Here is a 15,412-nt window from a genome sequence, read left to right on the forward strand (position 1 = left end):
AATTAACAGTGATGACGTGAATATGAAATTCATTTCATATTTTTGGCTTCTTTTGAATTTTACCAGATCCATTAGTCAAAGAAAAGACAAGTACCATACTTCTGCATTTGAATACTGCATTTGAAATATTCACAGAGGACATCCCAAGCATCAACACCGTGTGTACCTAAGACTGAAAATGACTTTATACTATAATGATTGATGCAGCAAGGGGTGGAGAGAAAAGGTTGAAGAATGGGGAGAAAGGGGATGAGAAGAGAAAGAATTAGATATGAAAGGACATTGAAAATTTAGTCAGTGCTACCAAGACAAAGTATTTTCTTGATAAATGTATTTGCCTATATATTAAAAAAAAAAAAACTAAGATGAAAGAACAAGCATTCTATCTATAGTAGTACAGAGCCATAGCAAAATATTTGATGCCAGATACCAATAAACTGAGGGTTGGCGCTGTTCTAGCAAAACCATTTTCCTGGTCAGGCATTTATCACTGAATTACTTATTTTTCAAAATTGGTGATTAGTTGTTCCTATTATCTTTTCAATGATTTTTATATAATTCTTACATAGACATTTGAAAGTGTCTACGTAAGATCTCCACTTACCTGTAGATACAAGACTAAATATTTAAAATATACTTAGGGGTTATGTTGGTTTAGGAGAGTGGTTCTTCAAGTTCTATAATTTCAGAAACCACATGTAATTGCCTAGGATTACTGTACCTAGCATGCTTCCGTTAAACCTTGAGTCCAACCAGACGGCTGTTGGTTACTGCCAAGATGTAATTGCCACTATTGCAGTATCTGTTAGCATGCTGCACGCCTTGTAACACAGTGTTCGCGTATGAGCAGGTCTACAGTTTCCCCCACTTAGCTGTTTTGATGGAAGCGGAGTCCTCAGGGAAGAAGCTTTCTGGTCCATTCCACCTCAAATCCCTGCTCAAAGTGCATGCTGGCTTTATCAATGGGCACTGACCTGTTGACTCGTGGAGTCAGTCAACAGCAGCAGCAGTAGTCTTTTGTTTTGAAAGTCTCTTAGATACCCCTAACGAACAACTCAAAATACTTTAATTCCTCTCACAAGGATTTTTGTTAAATATTTTATGGCTCAAGAGTAGAAGTACTATCATTCCCAGTTGTTAACTTCATTTTTACATATCTCCCTATCTGCCTATCTATTCATACACACTCACATGTTGCAATCTATGTAATTCTGTAGACTTCTCCAAGTATTCCCAGTGTTATTCTTTCCTTCTCTCCCTCTGCTTCTGTATTTTCCCAAATGAACTACCCTACTCTATTTTTTTTTCTATCCTATTTCCCCACTTCATATCACTGGTATCCTTTGTTATCATCTCTTGGGCTCCCTGACATGGTCCAATCCATTTTACTTTCCTGTTTTCTGTGGCTTTGCCAAATAATGTATTTACGTCTCAAGATTTGCAGCCAGGAACCACATGAAAATGAACATGCAGTGTTTGCCGTTCTGGTTCTCTGTTACACTAAAAATTATTTTCTAGTTTCATTTATTTACCTGCAAATTTCAGTCATTTATTCTCATTATTGTTATTTGTTTTGCTTATTTTCAAGACAGGCTTTCTTTGTCATGGAACTCTCTCTGTGGTCCAGGCTGGCCTCGAATTCAGAGTCACCTGCCTCTGCCTGGGCTCAAAGGTATATATCACCATGCCCAGGCTCCAACATTTCATTTTTTAAAATAATTACGTTGTGGGAGGTCCAAGACGGTGGCAACCAGCGCACACCGTATCTGAGGGGCACAGGATCTGAAATTCCGAAATTGGGGGGGAGGGGCAGCTGAAGCAAGCACGTCGACCTTGAGGAATCCTGGGCGAGAGGGGACAGCCCGTGAGGTAGGACAGTTTGGATCCAGGTCACCCATGGATGTCTCCAGGGCCTGAGAGTGGGGAATATTCGACACCCCCCCCCCCCCCCGCATTCCACTTACCCCAAGCACGGGCCTCCCTGTTCGGTGGAGGTGGCAGTGGCTGCCCCAAGCAGGAGCCTCTGTTCTTGGTGACTGAGACAGCTGAGGCTGCCGCCCCAAGTACTGGTCTCCCTGGCCGGCAGACAAACACTGGACACCACGGAGCTGATGGAGCTGCTACACTCTCCTTTGCCCTGCCGGCCCAAATCTAAGAGTAGAGAACAGGGGGGACCCCTGTGCTTTCTGATTAGGCCTGCAAGTGAGTGCATGCAGAGCCCCAGATCAAGGGTCCCTCTATGCTAGCAGACAGACATCGGATCCCTCCCACCCACACCCCCACTGCGGGCAACATAGGAATCCTTGGGACAGTGTTCTCAACATTGAAGCCCCTGTTCTGTGGTTCTCCCGGTAGAGTTCAGGCAAACAATTCCTAGAGCCAAGCTGGTGCAAACCAGACAGATCTGAATACCTGGATGACAGGCCTGTGGGCCACTGAGGTATTCAGGGCACCTGCACATGAGCATTGTGCCCATGAATGGTACCAGCACCCCACCTGTACTTATAAGCTCCACCCTTCTAGGCATCTACATGCTCTAGCACCCTGTCCTTCAAGGCACACTTCCCGCTCTTGTGCAAATGTGCCTGTGACTTTCCTCCCTCAGCTACAGCTGAAACACCATCATCCACTCTCAAACCGGTGGACCTCTCTCATCTCCCTGAAGAATACTCCAGACACCACACACAGACAGACCCAGTCTGAAATACAGACTCCAGGAACAAACAGCAAGGTTACAGATAAGTAGATGGCTAGAGAGCATAAGAACACATCCTACAAAAATCAGAACATCAGGCTTCACCAGCAACCCCCAAAATCAACAAATATTTTAATTCATCAGAAATGAATGAATTAAATGAACACAAGAATGAATTGAATGAACACAAGAAAATGATCTAAAATCTATGCTTATCCAGAGGCACATAAAAAGGAAACAAAGCTCTCAAAGAAATACAGGCAAATATAGCCAAGCAAATAGAAGCACAAGTAGAGAAATGTAGAGAGGAAATGAACATAAAAAATAGAGGCCATCATGGAAAGACAGGAATCCACATTCAAACAGATGAAGGAAAGGTAACCCGTGAAAACAGAATTAGAATCAATAAAGAAAACACAAACAGAGAAAACTCTGAAGCTGGAGAACTTGGAGAAAAGATCAGGAGCCACAAAGGGAAGCATCACCAACAGAATACAAGAGATGGAAGAGAGAATCTCAGGTGCTGAAGATACAGTTGCGGAAATTGATACATCTCTCAAAGAAAAAGTAAAATCAGAAAAGTTCAAAACACAAAACATTCAAGAAATCAAGGAAAAAAAAAAAGAAATCAAGGACACCATGAAAAGACAAACTCTAAGAATAATATGAATAGATGAAAAAGAAGGTTCCAGGCTTCAAAGTCCAGAAAATATTTTCAAGAAAATCATAGAAGAAAATTTTCCCAACTTAAAGAGATATCCATAAACATACAAGAGGCCTATAGAACACCAAATAGACTAGACAGAAAAGAAACTCCTCACGCCACATAATAGTCAAAACACTAAATCTCCAGAATAAAGAAAAATATTAAAAGTAGTAAGGGGAAAAGGTCAATTAACATATAAAGATAGACCCATCAAAATCACACCTGACTTCTCAACAGAAACTATGAAAGCCAGAAGGGCCTGGGCAGATGTCATGCAGACTCTAAGAGACCACAGATGCCAACCCAGACTACTATACACAGCAAAGCTTTCAATCAACATAGATGGAGAAAACAAAATATTCCATAACAAAACTAAACTTAAACAATATCTACACAGCAACTCAACCCTAAAGAAGATAGAGGGAAAACTCCAATCTAATGAATTAAACTACACCCAAGAAAACATAGGATGTAGATAACTTCACAACAGGAAATTAAAAGAAAACAATCAAAGAAACACAGTAACACCACCAACTCCACAATAAAGGGAACTAACATTCATTGGTCACTATTATCTAGCGACATCAATGTACTCAACTCTCCAATAAAAAGACACAGATTAACAGAATGATTGTGGAAATAGGATTCAACATTCTGCTGTATCCAAGAAACACACCTCTGCAACAAAGATAAACACTACCTCAGAGTAAAGTGCTGGAAAAACATTTTTCAAGCAAACAGACCCAGAAAACACGCTGGGGTAGCTATCCTAATATCTAATAAATCACTTTCAACCAAAATTAATCAAAAAGATGAGGAGGGGTAATTCATTCTCATCAAGGGGAAAATCCACTAGGAGGACATCACAATCCTGAACATCTATTCCCCACAAAAAAGAGCATCTGCGTTTGTAAATGAAACATTATTAAAGCTTAAATCACACATTGATCCCAACACCTTAACAGTGGGAGACTTCAACACTCCACTCTCACCAAGGAACAGATCATCTAGAGAGAAGCTAAATAGGGAATAATGACACTTATAGAGGTCCTAAATCAAATGGACCTAATAGAAGTCTACAGAACTTTTCACCCAAACTCAAAAAAGTATGCCTTCTTTTCAGCACCTCATGGAACCTTCTCAAAAACTATATGTGACCATATACTTGGTCACAAAGCAAGATACAAGAGGATCAAAATAATCCCTTGTATCCTATCAGACCATCATGGCCTAAAACTAGACCTCAACACTAACAGAAAGAGCAAAAAGCCTACATACACCTGGAAAATAAACAACTATCTACTAATGACAGCTTGGTCAGGGAAAAAATGAAAAAGAAATTAGAGATTTCCTAAAATTCAATGAAATGAAGGCACAACTTACCCAAACTTGTAGGACACAATGAAAGCAATGCTAAGAGGTAAGTCCATAGCACTAAGTGCATTCATAAAGAAGTTTGAGACATCTCATACAAGCAACTAACTGACACACCTAAAAGCCCTAGGGGGAAAAAAGGCAAGATACACCCAAGAGGAGTAGACTATTGGAAATAATCAAACTCAGAGCTGAAATCAATGAATGAGAAACAAAGAAAATAATTCAAAGAATCAATGAAACCATGAGCTGGTCCTTTGAGAAAATCAACAAGATAGACAAACCCCTAGCCGAACTAACTAAAAGGCAGAGAGAAACTATCCAAATCAGCAAAATCAAAAATAAAAAGATGGACATAATAAATAAATAATAAAAAGCAGACAGTGAGGAAATCCAAACAATCAATAGGTCTTACTACAAAGCCTAAATGCCACAAAAGTTGAAACTCTAAATGAAATGGACAATTTTCTTGATAGATTCCATTTACCAAAATGAAATCAAGATCAGGTAAATAGATTAAATAGTCCTATATATCCCAAGGAAATAGAGGCAGTCATCAAAAGTCTCCCTTCCAGAAAAAGTCCAGGGCCAGATGATTTCAGAGCAGAATTCTACCAGGCATTTAAAGAAGAATTAACTCCAATTCTCTTCAAACTGTTCCACAAAATAGAAACAGAAAGAACATTACAAAACTCATTCTATGAGACCACAGACACCTTGATACCTAAACGATACAAAGACCCAAAAAAAATGAGAACTACAGACCCATCTCTCTTATGAACATTGATGCAAAAATACTCATAAAATACTTGCAAACCAAATCCAAGAACACAAAAAAGATATCATCCACCATGACCAAGTAGGCTTCATCCCAGGCATGCATGGGTGGTTCAATATATGGAAAACCATTGATGTGATCCACCATATAAACAAACTGAAGGAGAAAAACGTGATTATCTCCTTAGATGCTGAAAAAGCATTTTACAAAATCCAACACCCATTCATGTTTAAAGTCTTGGAGAGATCAGGGATATAAGGCACATAACTAAACACAGTAAAGGCAATATACAGCAAGCCTATAGCCAACATCAAACTCAATGGAGAGAAACTTATATCAATCCCACTGAAATCAGGGACAAGGCAAGGCTGCCCACTCTTTCCGTATCTCTTCAACATAGAACTTGAACTCCTAGCTAGAGCAATAAGACAACAAAAGGAGATCAAGGTGATACAAATCAGAAAGGAAGAGGTCAAAGTATCACTGTTTGCAGATGATATGATACTATACATGAGTGTCCCCAAAGATTCAACCAGAGAACTCCTTCAGCTGATAAACACCTTTGTAGCTGGCTACAAAATTAACTCAAAAAAATCATTAGCCCTCCTGTATATGAAAGACAAAAGGGCTGAGAAAAAATTCAAGGAAACTACACTCTTCACAATAGCAACTAATAACATAAAGTACCTTGGTGTGACTCTAACTAAGCAAGTGAAAGACCTATTTGAAAAAAAACTTCAAGTCTCTGAAGAAAGAAATTGAAGAAGATATCAGAAGATGGAAAGATCTCCCATGCTCATGAATTGGTAAGATTAACATAGTGAAAATGGCCATCCTGCCAAAAGCAATCTATAGATTCAATGCAATTCCCATCAAAATACCAACACAATTCTTTATAGAACTTGAAAGAACAATTCTCAACTTCATATGGAAAAAAACAAAAAAAATTTGCTAAAACAATCCTGTACAACAACAGATTGTCTAGAGGTATCTCCGTTCCTGATCTTAAGCTGTACTACAGAGCAATAGTAACAAAAACTGCATGGTACTAGGATAGAAACAGACAGGCAGGTCAATGGAATTGAATAGAAAACCCAAAAATAAAACCACACACCTATGGATACTTGATTTTTGACAAAAAAGCCAAAACCATACAGTGGAAAAAAGATAGCATTTTCAACGAAAGGTGCTGGTCTAACTGGATATCTACATGTAGAAAAATGCAAGTAGATCCATACTTATCACCCTGCACAAAACTAAAGTTCAAGTGGGTCAAAGACCTCAACATAAAACCAGACACACCTAATCTATTAGAAGAAAAAGTGTGGAAGAGCCTTTAACTCATTGGCACAAGAGACAAGTTCCTGAACAGAACACCAACAACACAGGCTCTAAGATCAACAGTCAATAAATGGGACCTCATGAAACTGAAAACCTTCTGTAAAGCAAAGTACACTGTCTTCAGAATGACAGGCTACAGACTGGGAAAGGATTTTCACCAACTCTAACAGAGGGCTAATATCCAGAATATATAAAGAACTCAAGAAGTTAAACAGTAACAAATCAAGTAACCCAATTAAAAAATGGGGGACAGGGCTAAACAGAGAATTCTCGATAGAGGAATATCGAATGGCAGAGAAACACTTAAAGAAATGTGCAACGTCGTTAGTCATCAGGGAGATGTAAATCAAAATGATCCTAAGATTTCACCTTACACCCATCAGAATGGCTAAGATCAAGTGACAACACATGTTGGAGAGGATGTGGAGAAAGGGGAACCCTCCTTCATTGCTGGTGGGAATGTAAACTTATACAGCCACTTTGGAAATCAATCTGGTGCTTTCTCAGCCAATTAGGAATAGTACTTCCTCAAGATCCAGCTATACCATTCCTAGGCATATATCCAAAATATGCTCAAGTACACAGCAAGGACATTTGCAGGGTATTGAGGCAGATGCCAGACTTTGGGCAGAGTGCAGGTAATCTTATGAAAGAAGGGGGAAATGAAAGACCCAGAGGGAACAGGAGCTCCACAAGGAGACCAATAGAAAAAAAAAAATCAAAATCAAGCAACAGGACAGGAGCCCACCATAGAGGGCTGTTGACTTTACCCAGCAAGGTATTGAAGGAGATGCTGAGACTCATAGACAAACTTTGTGCAGAATGCACGAAATCTTATGAAAGAAGAGATAGGAAGACCTAGGGGGGACAGGAGCTCCACAAGGAGAGCAAGAGAACAAAAAATTCTGGCCACAGGGGTCTTTTCTGAGACTGATACTCCAACCAAGGACCACCTTCCTTTGATGGGGGAGCATCCTTACTAGGTTACAGAGGAAGACTATGCAGCCAGTCCTGATGAGACTTGATAGGCTAGGGTCAGATGGAAAGGGAGGAGGACCTCCCCTATAAGTGGACTGGAGCAGGGGCATGGAAGGAGAAGAGGGAGGAAGGGGGGGATTGGGATGGTGCTGGTTTAGAGTTCTTTTGGAATGTATACAATTTACTCTTGTTCATTCACATGCTGATTTCTCTACCCCACTATCTGGTTTCAATCCTGACATTGCATTGTGATGCTATTTCTAAGTATCACATCAATTTTAGGTTTATGTAAGAAGAGATAATGTCACACTGCTCTAAAAAGGCCAGCCAATGTCAAAAAACTGGTACTTCCACAAAACTGCTTAAAAAGGGCATTTTGGTTTAAGAGATATGTTCTGTTGGTCAATGTAAGAACTCAGAATTAGGGAGGGAGACAAACATACAAACTGCATGCTCCCTATGTCAAAAAACTTTTAAATGCTGGCTAAATTAATATGTCACACTGCTCTGGAAGCTGGCTTATACTTTCAAACATGAGACATTTTCACAGGGGACAAATGTTGGTCATGCCTGATGCAAAAAGACACAGGAGGCTTACAGGTGGCAAAGTACATGCCAACCTAGTTAAGTCCTAAAAACTCAAAAATTATAATTCATATGTTTAAAAGACAGAACTGTCCATCCCGTATGAAAAAGGCAGCAAGCCAAAGACAGCCAAAACAAATGTAAAAACCCAGGTACAAGATGCCTAGGGTATGCTTAAATGCTAAAAGTAAAAGGGAGTTTATACAAAATTTGACTATAAAGGCATAACTGCCCATTCTAAATGAAAAAAAGAAATAGGACAAAAATAGCTACAACATATATAAAAATCTAGGCCTAAACCTCTAAACAGATACAAGATGCCTAGGATATTAAAAAGTTTATATAAAATTTACTTAAAACAAGCCTTTTCTTTTGCTCAAGGCAATCAGCTTGTCTCACTAATGGGAGGCCTTCTCTCAGGAGATAGGTAACAGCTTGGCCTAATGCAACAGGCACCCAAGAGCCCAAAAAAGATATTTTGATCTATCCAACCTTGTTTTGATTTCAACATGATTATATGTTCAATAATAATGATAACTTATATTGCTGAGCCCTTTACATGCACACAACTCTAAAACTGACTGAGACATAAAATATGTCTCCAGCCAGAACTTCAACAATACATGACCAATAAATCCTTGGCTATAATATCCTCAAAATTTATTATGCCATTATTTTAATTGACATAGATAAAATTGGTTTACAGTTTAGTTTCATCCTAAACATCTCATACATTTATAATTTTAGAACTGTATAATGCCTATGAGAAATTATATTTTTGCAGAACAAAAGGACCAGACACTGGAGATGCTGGATCAAACATGACAGGATTCATCCTTCAGCTTGCTGAGACATTGACACATCTGCTCCAGCATTTTTGCTTGTTCCTGCCTCAAGTGCTTCGATTGCTGTTTCTCATCAAAGCCTGCTCTCAAGATAGCTTTGAAGAATGCTAATAATCTCAACTGATCGAGCATTTTAGACTGTTCCAAACAGGACCTCTATTAGGCCTAAAATTTCTCAACATTCAAAGACTTGCACCACAAATGTTAATGCTTGCATAATTGGTGTTTTCCAATTTCCTTTGGGCCCCCTAATAGGATTTCTGCATGTCAAAAATGTCAGCTAGAAGAAATTCATGAGAACAACATCCAATTTTCCTTAAAGGGGGTTGGGTAAGTTTTTGGTTGTTTTCTAAGGCTATTAATGTTTATCGTCGTTGGGAGATGGTTAAAAAGTATTAGAGAACAAAGTTAGACTAAGATATTTCTCTCTTTTCCTTTTTCTTTTCTCTATCTTTCTTAGAAAGGAGAAAAGGGGTTGAAAAAAGAAAGGGGAATACAAGGATATCTTATCGGAATAATAAGACAAATGGTAGATTGTTGAATCTACTCAACTTAAGGTTTTATTTGTTAGTCTCAAATAAGGTTAATTTTAACTCTGGTATAGAATTTTGTATACTGATGCAAAAATAAGTATTTTTTAATATATTGGTAAATTTTAGTATATTGATACAAATTCAAGGTTACTTCCAATACTTTTAAACTGCTATTACAAACTGTTTAGGGTATTAGGTAATAGTTAATTGTTAATAAACTCATAGTCATGTCAGACACTAGTTTAATTTATTACAGGAGTATACATCCTAGGTTTAACAGTAAGGTATGATTTTGTAGACAGATCGATTACATAAAGATAGGTAGTCTTCAAAAACTTCAGAGACCTACAGAATGTGGCATTTAAAAATGTCTTTATTATTTTAAAGATTCTTTGACAATGAGACATGTCATCTCCTGGCAGCACCCCTCTACCTGAAAGAAGATAATGAGCATCGAAGAACCTCCATGTGGAGATGGCTTCAAATGTGGCAAACAAGCCACCTGGGTAAAAAGAAAATGCCCTCCTCTCACGACAGACAAAATTCTGCCAAAAATGGGCAAGCTTAAATGCAGGACAAGTCGACTGCCAAACTCTGCCAAGACAGGGTAAGCCAGGTCTAAATAGTTTCTGCTTCATGTTTATGTCTGTCAAATATTCTGAGCCAGAAGGCTGAAGATGATGCTCCAACGTTATAGAGAGTTGTGGGTGACTGTTCAGGCAGCAAACTGTCATTTTATTTTTCAGAAGCTGCTAACACGCACTTCCTATTTACTCTAGTAACTCATTTTATACCTTCTCAGGTCTCTGATGGGGTTGAAAACCAAATAGTTATAGTGCCACAATTAAGCTTAAGTTGTTTAGAATTTTAAAAAATGCGTTCATATAGTAATACCAATAAGAATAAAAGTTAATTTAAGTATAGAAATCTAAACTTGTCAGGATAGATTATCAGATACTTTCTCCTAAGTTGCTAAATACACATGGACTGGACATTACACATGTAGATTTTACCTAATAGTTTTCATAATTTTATAATTATTGTATTGAAAGAAAAGGAGCCTTTTATTGGTCTTAAAGGGGGAAATGTTGGTATAAAGTTTTTGTGGAATGAATACAATTTACCCTTGTTCATTCATATGCTGATTTCTCTACCCCACTATCTGGTTTCAATCCTGACATTGCATTGTGATGCTTATTCTCAGCACCACCTGTCTCAAGTTTGTGTAAACATGCCACCATTTGTTCTCTATATTGTCAGTTAAAACAACCAGCCCCAATGCTGAGCAATGGAGAGGCTAGGGTAGGACATTCTGGTCTAGAGTAGGAGGAAGAGGAAGGAAGATGGGGAGGAGAGAAGGGAGAATCTGGAGGAGAGGTCTTGGAACCACATGGAGAGATGGTACCAGACCTCATATATGACTAAAAGCAAGTATAATGGGCAAAGAATGAATGGTAGGAAACTATGTGTGGGCTTGGAGGTTTAGGAGAAAATAACTATTGCCCAGCATTGTGCTCTAGGTTAATTAAATTAATCCCAGTCTCTGTGTGGTGATTTGGGTATACAGCTGGTTTAGGAATAACTGCACATTAACTAAAAGCTGTATCAATAGTAAATACTAATATACCACAACAGGATGATAAAGGGAGGGGGCTACAAAATGAAAAAATTGTAATTAATAACAAATAATTAAAAATAATTACATTGTGTTTATGTACCACATTTTAATTATCCATCCATTACTTGAAGGACATTTACATTGTTTTTCAGGTATTAATACTAGGGCAAAAGTGAACATGGCCACAAGCAAACAAGCAATTATCTCCGACACAGGATGTCAAACCCTTTGTGCACATTCCAAGAGGTGGTACACGCTGATTGTGTGGCGGATTTAGTTTTGTTTTTTTGATAATTCTCTGTGCTGGTTCCCACAGGGGCTGCCCCAGTTTACAGCCCCGCAGCAGCCAATGAGTGTTCCCCATGTTCTCACACCCTTTCCAGCGTTTAGGCATTCTGACTTGGTTAAAATGAAATCGATTTCATTTTGTATTTACCTAATTCCCAGGAATGGTGAACAAGGCTGCCTGCTTCCCAGCTGCCTGGTCCACATGGGTCAGAAACAGGGAGCCCAGCAGAGACAGTAAACACAGCTGAGGTGAGCTAGGCACGTGCCCCTTGCCCCATTGTCTCTCATCCTGGAGGCCTGTGTGGCAACCAAGGATCTCTCAGCTCAGAGCCACTCCTGTCTACTCCCCATCCGCCTGGCCCACCTGGGTCAGAAACAACGGGCCCAACAGACACAGTGAACCCAGCCGAGGTGAGTTCGGTGCAGGAACAAAGCTCCAGTGTCCCCCCCCATCACAAGGAGGCCTGTGAGACACCCCAGTAGCTCTTGGCTCAGAGGTCTTTCCATCTATTTCCCAGGTGCCTAGCCCACCAGCAACACAGCCAGTGAACCCAGGTGAGGGAGCACCAGGATGGCAAACACCAGAGTCAACCAGATGGCTAGAGGCCAGCGTAAGAACATAAGCAACAAAATTCAGTGCCACATGGCACCAGTGGTCCTACCACACCAAGCCCTGGAGATACTATCACACCTGAAGCACAAGAAAAATATTTTAAATCCGAGGTTATGAAAATGATAGAGGCATTAGAAAAAAGGTAATAAAGCTCTCAAAGTAGCACAGGAAAATACATTAAAATAGATGAAAGAACTGAACAAATCAGGAAATACAGGAAACTATAATCAAACAGAAGTAAATGAATTAAAAACTGTTCAAGACCTAAAAATGGAGCTACAGGCAATAAAGAAAACAGAATCTGAGACAATCCTAGAGATGGAAAACCTAGGGAAGAGGACAGGAACTACAGACACACAAGCATCACCAACAGAATACAAGAGATGGAAGACAGAATCTCAGGGGTAGAAGATTCGATAGATGAAATCAATATATCAAAGAAAATCTTTAATCTGAAAAGCTCCTGACACAGAACATCCAAGAAATCTGGGACACTATGAAAAGACCAAACCTAAGAATAATAGGAATAGAAGGAGAAGACACCCAGCTCCAAAATCCAGAAAATATTGTCAACAAAATCATCAGACTTTCCCAACCTAAAGAAAGAGAGGCCTATAAACATACAAGAAGCTTACAAACGCCAAATAGATTAAACCAGAAACCAAAATCACTTTGCCACATAATAATCAAAACATTAAATCTGCAGAAAAAAAGAGAGAATATTAAAAGTTGCAAGGGAGAAAAGGTCAAATCACATATAAAAGCAAACCTATCTGAATTATGCCAGACTTCTCAGATCAAAGAGCCTCCACAAGCTACAGTAAACTTTTTCCTGCTTATTCTAGGCTGCTAGTTCCTGAATTGCTGTTCCCTTGTTTGTAAATCAGTAAGAAAAAGAAAAAAGGGGGGAGAAAATAAGCAAAGACCATTCATGCACACATGCTCAAATGGATGAAGTTAAGAACTTTAACTTCAATGACAAAAACGTTGTTGATTTCAGCTAGCATCCCTCTGCAGAAACTGCAGCAAGTTAAGGTTCCCAGTTCCATAGCATCAGCCCAGACATACACATAAACAAACAATCAGACATATAGAGCTGTACATATTCATACGCACATTCAGTGGACAATAAAAAATGAGCTCCTTACAGACAGACAATTGGCATATACTCATGTAACATATGTACAAAAACCAGACACACATATTTACATGTAAACGCATATCTATATACATATTTATAACTCATGGATGAAGAAAATTCCAGCCAACTTTCATTCAATGGGCTTCCACCACCAGGCTTCTGCCAATGGTGTGTGTGTGTGTGTGTGTGTGTGTGTGTGTGTGTGTTCTTGCTCTATTTATTGTATAGTCTTTAAACCTCTTAGATAAAGCTTCCAAAAAAAGAATTACCTCATAGTCAAAAAGGCAATTGATCACAAAACAGATGAATTCAAAAATACAAGTTACATGTTTTAAAATGAAACATTTTTTTATCTATGTATCCATTACATAAGTTCATAGTGAGTTCAGAATGACAAAGGTTGACAAGGCCTAAAGGATAACAGGGTCTAACTGCTACAAGAATATATGTCTTTTCAATTAAGACTGACCTGGCTACACATTTTTCAGCAATAATCTTATCTGTCTTTCATTCCAAGAAACAAAGTAAATTTAAAATGACAGTATTCAATGCCATAGATGACAAGGTATAAGGAATTACAACAGAACAGTTTGTATATAATGACATAATTTGGGTTCATGGGAGATTTAAACCAACTTGCTTATATTTATGGTGTATACCAGGATTCGTAATGAAGGCTTATCTTGAAGACACAACTCTGTCTCAAACCTGTCTCCTAGTGAGGTATCTGGAGATCCACAAAGGCATTTATTGCAGCCATAAACTTTCTAAATTTCTTTTAAAAGTTTTAAAGCAATTTAACTTTTAAAATTGTTTAAATCAAATCAGTAATTCCATAATCAAGAATTAATTCATCTGAACAGCAGTAAATACCCAGAAAGTGATAATTCACACCTTACCAGAGAGATGCAGCCGTGCACAAAGAATGAGTGTCAGAGACTGGAAGCAATTCTGGGGTGTATTATAGTACAGACCTTGCAAAACACTGGGTCCTCTTCCAGAAAGCCCACCTGCCCTTTTAACAGAATGGCTCCTGACAGTGGAGAAAGGGGAACACTCCTCCATTGCTGGTGGGAGTGCAAACTTGTACAACCACTTTGGAAATCAATCTGGTGCTTCCTCAGAAAACTGGGAATAGCTTTACCTCAAGACCCAGCTATACCTCTCCTGGGTATATACCCAAAAGACACTCTGCCATACAACAAGGAGACTTGCTCATCTATCTTCACAACAGCTTTATTCGTAACAGCCAGAATCTGGAAATAACCTAAAAGTCTCTCAACCAAAGAATAGATAAAGAAACTGTGGCACATTTACACAATGGACTACTACTCAGCTATTAAAAACAAAGAAATAATGAAATTTGCAGGCAAATGGATGGAACTAGAGAAGACCATCCTTGAGGGAGATTAACACAGATCCAGAAAGATGCACATGGTATGTACTCACTTTTAAGTGGATTTTAGCCGTATAGTACAGGATAAGCACACTACGAGGCACAGACCCAAAGAAAAAAATTAAGAGGAGCCATGAAAGGATGCATAAACTCACTCAGAAGGGAAGTTAGAACATACAGATATAATGGTTGAAGAGAGGGAACAAGGTAGATTAGCAGACACAGAGAGTTAAGAATGTGGAGATCAGACCTGAGAGAGCAAGGGTGAGAGGACAGAAGGCCTGCAGAGAAAAGAGAAACTGAGGGTGGGCACACCTCTGTGACAAGCTGAAGAAATAAGTCAGGGTAGGCTTCTGCGAGGATATGAAGGAGACTCAAGCAGAGACTCTTAGTAGCAGAGGCCATAGAGACTGAAGAGGACACCCTCTAACTAGTCTTCTAATAAATAGTGGGGAACACCAACCCACCCACAAAAATTTTGACTCAAAATTTACCCTGCCTATGAGATGTGCAGGGATAAA

The sequence above is a fragment of the Meriones unguiculatus genome, chromosome 17, assembly GCF_030254825.1.
Source record: "Meriones unguiculatus strain TT.TT164.6M chromosome 17, Bangor_MerUng_6.1, whole genome shotgun sequence".
Taxonomy (NCBI): Eukaryota; Metazoa; Chordata; class Mammalia; order Rodentia; family Muridae; genus Meriones; species Meriones unguiculatus.